Here is a 10,240-nt window from a genome sequence, read left to right on the forward strand (position 1 = left end):
CATACAATAAAACAGTTTAAAACAATAAAATTCTACAATAAAAACATTTTCTAAAATACCCTAACCCACCCCAAATGCCTGCCTGAACAACCACGTTTTTAGTGCACGACGGAAGCTCATTAAAGAGGGGGCATGATGGAGTTCCCTAGGGAGGGAGTTCCACAGAGTGGGGGCCACCACGGAAAAGGCCCTCTTCCTTGTCCCCACCAGTCTAGCTGTCCTGGCTGATGGGACAGAGGGAAGGCCATCCGAGGCTGATCTTGTTAAGCGGCCTGTCTGGTGCTGCTAATATATATATTAGAGTTGGAAAAGTGCAGAAAAGGGCAACTAAAATGATCAAGGGGCTGGAGCAAATCCTGTAGGAGGGAAGGTTACAACACCCGGGGTTGTTTAGCTTGGAGCAAAGGAGACGAAAAGGAGACATGATAGAGGTATACAGAATTATGCAAGATGTGGAGAATGTGGATAGGGGGACATTTTTCTCCCTCTCTCATAATACTAGAATCCGGGGTCATCCCATGAAGATTCAGGAGAGATGAAAGGAAGTCCTTTTTCACACAATGCATAGGTAAACTATGGAATTTGCTACCACAAGATGTAGTGATGGCCACCAATTTGGATGGCTTTAAAAGGGGGTTAGACAAATTCATGGAGGAAAAGACTGTCAATGGCTACTAGTCCTGATGGCTATATGCTACCTCCAGTATCAGAGGCAGTATCAGAGGCCTATGTACTCCAATTGCTGGGAACATGGATGGGAGGATGCAGTTGCACTCATGTCCTGCTTGTGGGTTTCCAGTGGGCAGTTGGCCGGCCACTGTGTGAACAGAATGGTCTGATCCAGCACAGGTCTTCTTACATTTTTATGTTCTTATGAAAATGGTAAAAGATCATGTATATTGATGGTACACTAATAAACAACAACAGCAGTGGGATTAAAATATATTAAATAGAAGACTGGAGTTAAATGAAATCCAAGGTTAGGGTTGAGGAAAGGTTGCAGGAAATCCTCCCATCTGGGCAATATTGTTTAAACTTTATGACCCCCCCCCCCCGATTATTAAGTTGCGTTGTCTCCTCCATCCTCACCCTAGAAAAATCACTGAAAATACTTGCTTGGCTCCAGCACACATGCACACACCATGTCACTGCTGCCAATTATATATTAGGGCTTCTCCATATCAGGTTTTTTATCCTGTAACTTTACCAGGGCTTCTACTTCCGGATTCTTTACGGGATTAAGATGGGCTCCTTCACACGCACTTCCTGTCTACCCCCCCCGGAGGATTGGTTTTATCTGCAAATTCTGTAGGTTTCATTATACAGTCACTAGATGGCGCTGTTGTTATAGCATCAGTTCTTTACACACACAAATTCAAACTGCTTCTTTTTATTACCTCATTATCTCAGTTTCAAAGAAAGCTGTGGGAATGATCGGAAAGCATGGGAGAGGCACTGTGATACAGGTTGATGACATCATCTACAGGACCTGCAAACTTCCTCGAATCACCAATCTTAGTCGCAGGATAAAAGCCCCATGTGGAGAAGCCCTTAATGTATACAAGTGTTATATGAACACTTCCTTTTCACATAATCAGCAAATAAGTAGAGGGAGGCATTGGGATCACACCTGCTGTCTCTTATCATTCATCCATGCTCCTAATATCCATGCAGTCATTTGAAAGTTCAGCAAAGCCATACATGTGTCAAATTGTAAATCCATGAAGCAGAAAAGGGTCTTAGAAGTCACCTAGCCCAACCTCCTGTTGAATGCAGGATCTGCAAAGCAGGAGAGAGGGACATCCAGCCTCTGCTAACTCCAGAAAAGGAGAGTCCGCGACCTCCTGATGCAGAGATTATTTTCTGGAGCAAACAAAATCAGGTCCCCACTGCCAAATCTGAACACTGACTGATACCTGCGAGATACAGGGCCAGATTAAATGTTCTGGTAATCACACATAATTTAGTTATGTGTAATAGGTTTCCTTAGGCTGGTTTAAGTATGAGCGGCACTGATTCAGATCATGACTGCAGCAATCTGGGAGGGGTGTGTGTGTCTTAAATCTTTCCCCTCACCTGTTTCTCTTCCCCCTCAATTCCATGCCCCATGGAGGAAATTTTTAAAAAGGAAAACAGTATCCATTGACTTCAATGGAGACTTTAACCCCCCCCCCGGGGGGGAAAAGATAATTTTAGGGGAAAAATGGGTAGGGGAAATGTTTAACACCCCCCCCCTTCCACAACTCCATGGTCCCAGTCTGAATCTGGGTTGTGCACACTTACGCCAGGTAAGGAAACCTATCTTCCAGAATGTTTAGTTTGGCCCACAGAGCCCAAATCCTGAGAGACTGTCAGGGTGCCCTGGTTGCCTACTGAATTCTCCAATAGCCAAAATCAACACTCAGACAAAAGGGCTGCTTTCCAAGGCTTTAATTCCATTTATCCTCCTAATGAGGCATACAGATGCTAATTGCTTGAGACTGAGAAATTACAAAGCAACAGCCATCTGGGGGGTTTCTAAGGGTTAGGACATCAGTTGATCTCCGTTTGGGAAAAACGTGGCAATTCTCTGAACTTAAGGGGTGGGAGGGGAAGCTCTCCCCCTCTCCCGTGATGCTTCTGGGCACAGCTGTTGATATCAAGCCAATCAGGCTGAGCACCAAAGCTCAGCTTGTGCAATCTCCCGCTTGTGCCTGCGTCTGCACCTCATGTCTAAAAGTTCAGGTTGTCCCTCCGTTTCCACACCTGGTTCACTGTTGCGCCCAGGGATGTGAGGAGGAGGGGGCCTCCCCCTCCAGCTGCACCTCTGAAGTCTGAGAACATTCCTCTCTCAAGAGGAATGCTCTTCTCCTCAGAATCAGAGCTGCTTTGGGACTCTATGGGCAGCTCAGATCCAGGCCTGACAGGGACATGGAGCTATTGATATTGTCTCTCCCAAAGTCCTCCTTCTGATAACATCCTGCATCACACAACACATGACACAAAATCGCACAGCGTGTTGCCCTATCTACCACCACACCATTGGCTGTAGCATTGGGAGTAGGGCAACACAGAGCACGATGAACTCATGCCATATATTGCAGCGAGGGAAAATAAGCCATGGTAGTGTATTTCCCCAATTAACCTCAAATAACTCAACAACAGCCTCAAACAAGCCACGCCACCCAGGTCTGGATGACATGGCAAGCTGTGCCAGCGGGGGTAATTAGAGAAATCCAACCAATACTCAGGACGGGGATTAACAAGCCACTATGGCTTGGTAACTACACTACAATTGTGTGAACCAGGTCACTATGTTACACTAGTAATTAGTAGGAGGAGAGGTGGGGAGAAATCTACAGAGCAATAGTCTGTACATGGGAAACTGGGGCCAAAAGCAGTGCCTCCCCCTAGCTGGACCACCCCAAAATTCATAGGAATTGAGACCCCAGGGCCAAGACTAGCTAATGTTCCTTGCGCTGGACCATGCTGGTTTTCAAAGGACAGGTTGGATATTGAGGGCTAGAGAACTCAAATAGCCCTGGGTTTGATTCCCATGGGAGACAACTGTCTCATTTACTGCATGGCTCATTTACTGTAAAGATGCTGCTATTTTTACAGAACAGCTTTCTGAGACCAGGCGTGCCTTCCCAGCACAGTTCAATGAAATCCAATTTATATTTCCCAACTAGGATCATCCTCTCTTTCCCCCTTATTCATCTGCATGTCTTCGGACTAACTTATAAATCAAAAGAAGTGCACGGCAAAGGTAAAATCACATGGATCTCAATTGGTGAAGCCAATACGCTTGCTCTGTAAATTATGTGAACTGCTGACCTTGACCGTGAAACAACTGCCAAAGAAGAAACCAGGAAAGAGGTTGGCTAATCCAGATTTTGTTTAGGACGAAACATGTCTGCTAACAAAAGCTAGATAATCCACAATACTAAATTCATTCTTAATCAGGAAATGGTTGTATTATAACGAACTTCCAGCATAAGAAAGTGCATGCCATTTAGTGTGTACAGGATGCTTGAACATATTTCATTGGTAATATCCTGCATTTTCCATGCCATCATTTATAAATCTGAGCCTTTCATACTGAAGCTTGAATGGGATGTGGCAATATATATGTGGCTGCTATCCCTGAAAGTAGCTACATGTATTGATTGATTGATTGGATTCGTACTCTGCCTTTCTACCAAGAAAATAGCACTCAAGATAGCTTACAATCAATGGGCCCATCTACATGGGAAGTTTACCTGGTGCTACTGACACTCACAGTCATCCATGACACATGATGTCATTGACACTCTGCAGCAAACCTGCCCTTTCCAGCCGAAAATCTGCATTTTTCGCAAAGGCGTTTTGTGCCGCATTTTCCCTTTAACCCGGCATCTGTGCAGTTCCAGCTGAGCGTGCCCTGTATCCCCAAATTAAATGCTGCTTACTAAGTGTGTTTTTTGGTGGTGGTGCTGGGGTTGATGTTGCATCACCATAGGTGAGCTGCCCCTTTTCTTTTGTTTCTTTTCCTGCCGCATCCATTCACAGCAAGGAAGATCAAAATGGCTAATCGCTGAGAAAGAGGCGTTGGCAAAACACATCTACTCAGATGTAAGGAGCAGGGAGAAGGAGTGGGAAGCCATTCTACCAGGCTTACAGATGAAAAGATCAGAGGGGAGGAAGGGCAGTTGCACTCAGAAGCGCTTTTCCAGTCGTGCCCAGGAGCGAACGACCGGGGCTTTGTAAACATGTCTTCTCAGATGTAAGGAGCAGAGGGGAACAGAGACAAGGGGCGGAAGAGCACTGTTAGGAGGAAGGGAAACTCGCTGTTGCTGCTTTGCAAACATACTCCGATGTCAGGAGCAGAGGAGAGAAAGCGAACAAAAGGGGTGGCGAAGGGGGGCCATAAGGAGTCGCCGTTCTGCTGCCTGTCCTCCCCCCCTCCTGCTGGTGGGGATCCTGGAGCTTTTCAGCACCACTGGCTTCTTGGTGGTGGTGATGCTTAGCATGGTGTCTTCCACTGCATTTCACTGAGCACAGGAGCAGAGAAAGCGGGGAGGCGCAAGCCTGTTGTTTTAAATCTCCACTCTTAGGGAGAGTGTAGGGATATACGAATTACTTACCTGCTATTCTGGTGGGGGGGGTCTGCGGGGGGGGAGGTAGTCCATCCCTCCCCCCGGAATCCTCACCGGCTGGCTCCGCTCCGCGGTGATTCTGTGGAGCTGCCGGCCGGCTCCAAAGCCCCAGCGATACGGGTGCCATTGCCGTATCACTGGCTGGACTGACGTACTGCGGACACAAATGGCATCCGGCATAGCGGATGCCATTTGCGTCCCTGCTCTTTGATGTGATAGGCTATGTAAATCTTTACGTAGCCTATTGGCGAAGGAACAGGGAAGCAAATATGCCATTTGCGTCCCTGTTTTTTCACGCAATAGGCTACGTAAAGATTTATGTATTTATCTATCACATCAAAGAGCAGGGTCGCAAATGGTGTAGCAGACGCCATTTGCATCCGCAGTCCATCAATCCAGCCAGTGATAGGGCAATGGCGGCCGTATCATTGGGGCTTCGGAGCTGGTCGCAGGCAGGATCCGGCCAGTGAGAACTTCGCGGGGAGGCGGAGGTAAGAGATCCGATCCTCCATGGATTTCGGGGGACCGGATTCAATAGAATTTGGCCTCATTGGGGTCTGTGGAGGATCTCTCTGACATCTCTAGGAGAGCGGAAGAATGGAAAGAGTTAACCTTCGGCTTCTCTCTGTGCTGACCATCGGGGAAATGCATGTCTCCCTATCATCACATCTTCCAATATGAACGGGTCTGGTTCTCTCCTTCTCCTTTTTAATTTCTTTTGGGTTCCCTTTGTAAACAAAAAAAATCTCCATGTAGCGTCTGTACTATCACATCTCCGGAATGGCAAAAAAAATGAAGGAAATGTTGATGCCCCCCCTGGCCCTGCACAGGGAATTGTTTTTCACTCATTCCAGCAATGCCCTTCTCCTCCCCCACTCGCCACCTTCCCGATTCTCTCCTTTCTTTGCCCCAAGGAACAACTGCTGAAACCACACCGATAACCATGTCTGCCCAGAAGTAAGTCTCATTCTATTCAATGAGGCTTACTCCTGAGAAAGTAAGGTTGCTTTTGCAATGAAAAAAATTGCCATGCTTTCTCACCAAGCTTAATGAATGTTAAAAAAAAGGAAAGAAATTTATTCATGATGTGTCATTCAGTTGTGGGACTCCGCCCACATTTGCATGAAATAGCGTGGTTTCTATTGCTGACGTTTGCCCCAAGACAGGGGTCTTCTCCAGTATATACCACATTAGCTGATGATGTGTGCCATGGAAGGAGCAAATCCAAAATGGTAAAAATCCAGTTTTAGATAGAATTGTCTCAGAAAGCATCTCCGTGTGGATGGGACCATAGATAGTAAAAGCTTGATTAAAACTAAAAGAAAACTGATAAATTAATAACAAAATTTAATTGAAAACACAAGAATAACAGAATAAAAACAGCACTCAACCCAACTAGGGATGGCGGGGAATCCTGCTGTGGACTCCAATGAGGCCGGATTCTTTAGAATCCGGCCTCTGGAATCCACAGTGGAACGGAACCACTCACCTCCGCCTCCCGAGGATCCCCCACGGACTGGCACTCCAGCTCTGGATCCTTTGCAAGACGGTAATGGCAGCTGCCATTACCGTTTTGCTGGTAGAAATACAGCCTCAAATGGTGTAGTGGACTCCACTTGTGGCTGTAAAGCACTGTTTTTTTGCCTAAATAGAGCTGTAAATGGCTACATTTAGGTTAAACTCAGGGCTTTATGGCTGCCATTACCATATCGCCAGCACAATGGAGCCAGAGTGCAGCTCTGTGAAATCCTCTGGATGCAGAGCCGCCCCGGAGGATTCCGGGGGGGGGGGACGGATTGCTTCCCCCTCATGGACCTCCCCAGAACGGAAGGTAGGGGTTTTGTACATCCCTAAACCCAACAGACTAGGCATGGCGGAGAATTCCGTCACGGATTTCAGTGAGGCCGAATGCCCTGGCATTCGGCCCCCCCAAACCCGTGGCAGAACAGCCTCCCACCCCCCGCCACCCTGCAGAATTCCCCCCGGGACGAAGCTTACTTGGGGCGGATGTTCTGGCGGCGGCGGCAGCTGGTCTCTTGGCCGGCTGCTGTGGCCGCAAATGGCGGCCGCTGTAGCAGCCGCCATTTGTGTCTGCAGCAGCTGGCCGTGGCCGGAGCTCCGACTGTGGACGGCCCTGGCCAGTGGCTCCGCAGAGCCGCCACAGAGCAGAGCCGGCCCAGGGAGGATTCCGGGGGGGAGGGACGGAGCACCTCCCCCCCACCATCAATCCAAGCTGCAAAAAGGTAAGTGACTTTCGTACATCCCTACAACAGACTCACTCACATGCCAAAAGCCTGCTTGAATAAAAATGCCTTTGCCTGTCAACAGAAAGACAACAGAGAGGGAGCCAACCTAGCCTCCCTCAACAGGGACTTCCACAACTGGGGAGCAGCCACCGAGAAGGCCCTGTCTTGTGTCGCCACCAAACACACCCCTGAAGACAGTGGTACCGAAAGAAGGGCCTCTCCTGAAGATCTTAAAACCTGGGCAGGCTGGTAAGGAAGCCATCTTTCAGGTAGCCTGGTCCCAAGCTGTTTAGCTCCCCCTTGACATAATGTTTCGGGTTCATGTCCTAGCATCACAGTGGTGTATATTTCCCCACCCTGCTGCTATCATGGCAGCCAATGGGAGCGGACAGGGCAACGCACTGCACAACGACATCATGTTTCGGCGAGGCAGGGGGAATTATACTTAGGACTGCTGTTTTTGGCAACAAACATGTGTACATTGTCATGTCCAGACCTCGGCTGAGATACTGGCAATTACACAAGGCACAACATACAACAACACACTGCTTGTGACTTATGTTATATCTCCCACACTGGAGGCCTTCAAGACGAGGCTGGACAGCCATTTGTCAGGGATGCTCTGACTTGGATTCCTGCAATGAGCAGGGGGTTCGACTCGATGGCCTTGTAGGCCCCTTCCAACCTTACTATTCTATGATTCTATGATTCCATGTTGCCTAGCTCTGTTTTCCCCATGACAGATGCAACGTCCTGCTATTTCTCAGTGTCTGTATTTCTACAAGCAAACACAACTAACAGCTGAAACAGATGATCAGGACAATCACGGCACGCTTTTCCTTGGACAAGACCATTCACAGCAACAGCGAAAGCTGCCTTACTTATACCAGGTCAAACTCTTTGCTCATCTAGCTCAGTATTGCCTACTTCAAGCGTGGCCAGAAGGTAGATCTCTGGGAGATCTCTGGGTGATTTGCAGTACATTAGGCAGAGTAGCAACAACTAACAGCTATGCCTGTATACTCAGAAGTAAGCCTTACTGAGTTCAACGGGACTTCCTCCCAGGTAAATATGTATAGGATTGCACCTTAAAAGACTTACAAACATAAATAAATTAGGCTTCTGAAATTAAGATAACTTGAGGGAAAACTAGGAGTTCGATTTTGTATGAAAGGGCTGAGATCAGTTCTGATACTGAAAACAAATTCCTGGCCTGAGCGTATGCTCAGATGGACCCTTTTCTTTCATTCCAAGGGTATGTTGTTCACCCCTGAGCCACTCTTGACTTCTTCATTTACACCAGCTTTCTCTGGCTTGTAACTGATCATAATGCTGCTCTCTTTTATCATATTTTTTTTGTATTTGTTGTTGTAATAAGTTGTACCTTTTAATTGTTATATTGTATTATATGTGCATTTTAACTAGAGCTGTGTGCAAATGGCCTCTTGAAATTCTTCCCCCTGTTTGTGGTCAGAGAAACTGAGGGGACAATTTCAGTGAATGTCTCCAGTGGGAAGAGAAATTCTCAATAGTTTCTCATAGGTAGGGCTCACCATTGGCAGGGGCTGTAGCACAGCTTCTTTATTTTTTTTTCTTTCCTTAAGAGGTTTGCTGTGCTTCCATCACAAGTGGCAACAGCATCAACTGTGTTGATAGGCTGGCCACCATTTTGCAGCCACCACAATGCAGGTGTGAGGGAGGCAGTGTTGTGTCCAGCTCCAGGGAAGAGGTGGAGTTAGTGCAGGGCCTAAATCTGTCCTCCAATTTCCTGAAAGTTTTCTTTCTCCATGAAAGAGACTTCCATCATTCTGCCTCATTCCAAGGTGTTTTATTATTTATTTGGGGGATGCTTTTAAGCTTACCTGATTACTGTAAGATGGCCAAGGGTGCTGTGAGTGTCTTTACTTTCTATTCTACATCTCTCCATAGCTCTGCAGCCTCCCAAACTGCCTGCGCTTCCTGATCTGAAAAAGTCCTATGGGAGGTATTACCTTGTGATGTCTTCCTCTGGGCTTTAACTGAAGTGTGGGAAGCCAAGGAGGCTGCAGGCTGCTGGGGAGATGATTGTGCAATGAAAAACAGGACACCTGTGCACACCCGTCAGCCAGTTCTTAAGTAAGGTAAGGACACGAAACCTAAACTCAACCCATGAGAATTTCTCCAAAATTTTGTACACCACTGAATTTCTTTACAAAAGCAATTTCTTTTTTAAATTGAATGAGAATGGTTGGAAAAATGTGGGAGAAATTTTCAGCATAGCACTCATTTTAACCGTGGTTTTTAGTATTCTTGTATGTAAAACTCCTTAGAGATTTTATTAGATTAAGGACGCAATCCTATCCATGTTTAGACAGAAAAAAGGCCTACAACCCCCAGCATGCTCCAGGCTGGCTGGGGCATGCTGGGAGTTGTAGGCCTTTTTTCTGTCTAGACATGCATAGGATTGCGCCTTAAGCCTTAGATAAGTATTACTGAGAGAAAGAGAGAAAACAATTTCCACTTGGCTCCAATTGGTAGACTGTATTAAAAAAACAAGCTGGGGAAGAGATCCCAGAAGCCTGATGTTTGTTCTAGTCTGACAGTGGCTTTCCAGAGGCTCATGCAGAGGTCTTCCACATCATCTGCTAATGGATCCTTTGTAAACTGGAGATGCTAAAGATTGAACCTCAGACCATCTGCATGTAAAGCACATACCACTGACCCATGGTCCCTTCAGGTGGATGACTGAATGTTTCAATGTTCTCCATATAAAATCTTTCCGCATTGAAACCTAACATATCAGTCTAGTTAAAAAAAAAGAAAAAAAGTCAGAGAATCCAAACAAGTCATTACTGCACCTGCAATCTGAGGTGGTCTAGGTCAGCAAGAGCGGCACAG

Source organism: Heloderma suspectum, chromosome 7 (assembly GCF_057233095.1).
Source record: "Heloderma suspectum isolate Gila_16-S chromosome 7, 16-S_ref, whole genome shotgun sequence".
NCBI classification, from domain to species: domain Eukaryota; kingdom Metazoa; phylum Chordata; class Lepidosauria; order Squamata; family Helodermatidae; genus Heloderma; species Heloderma suspectum.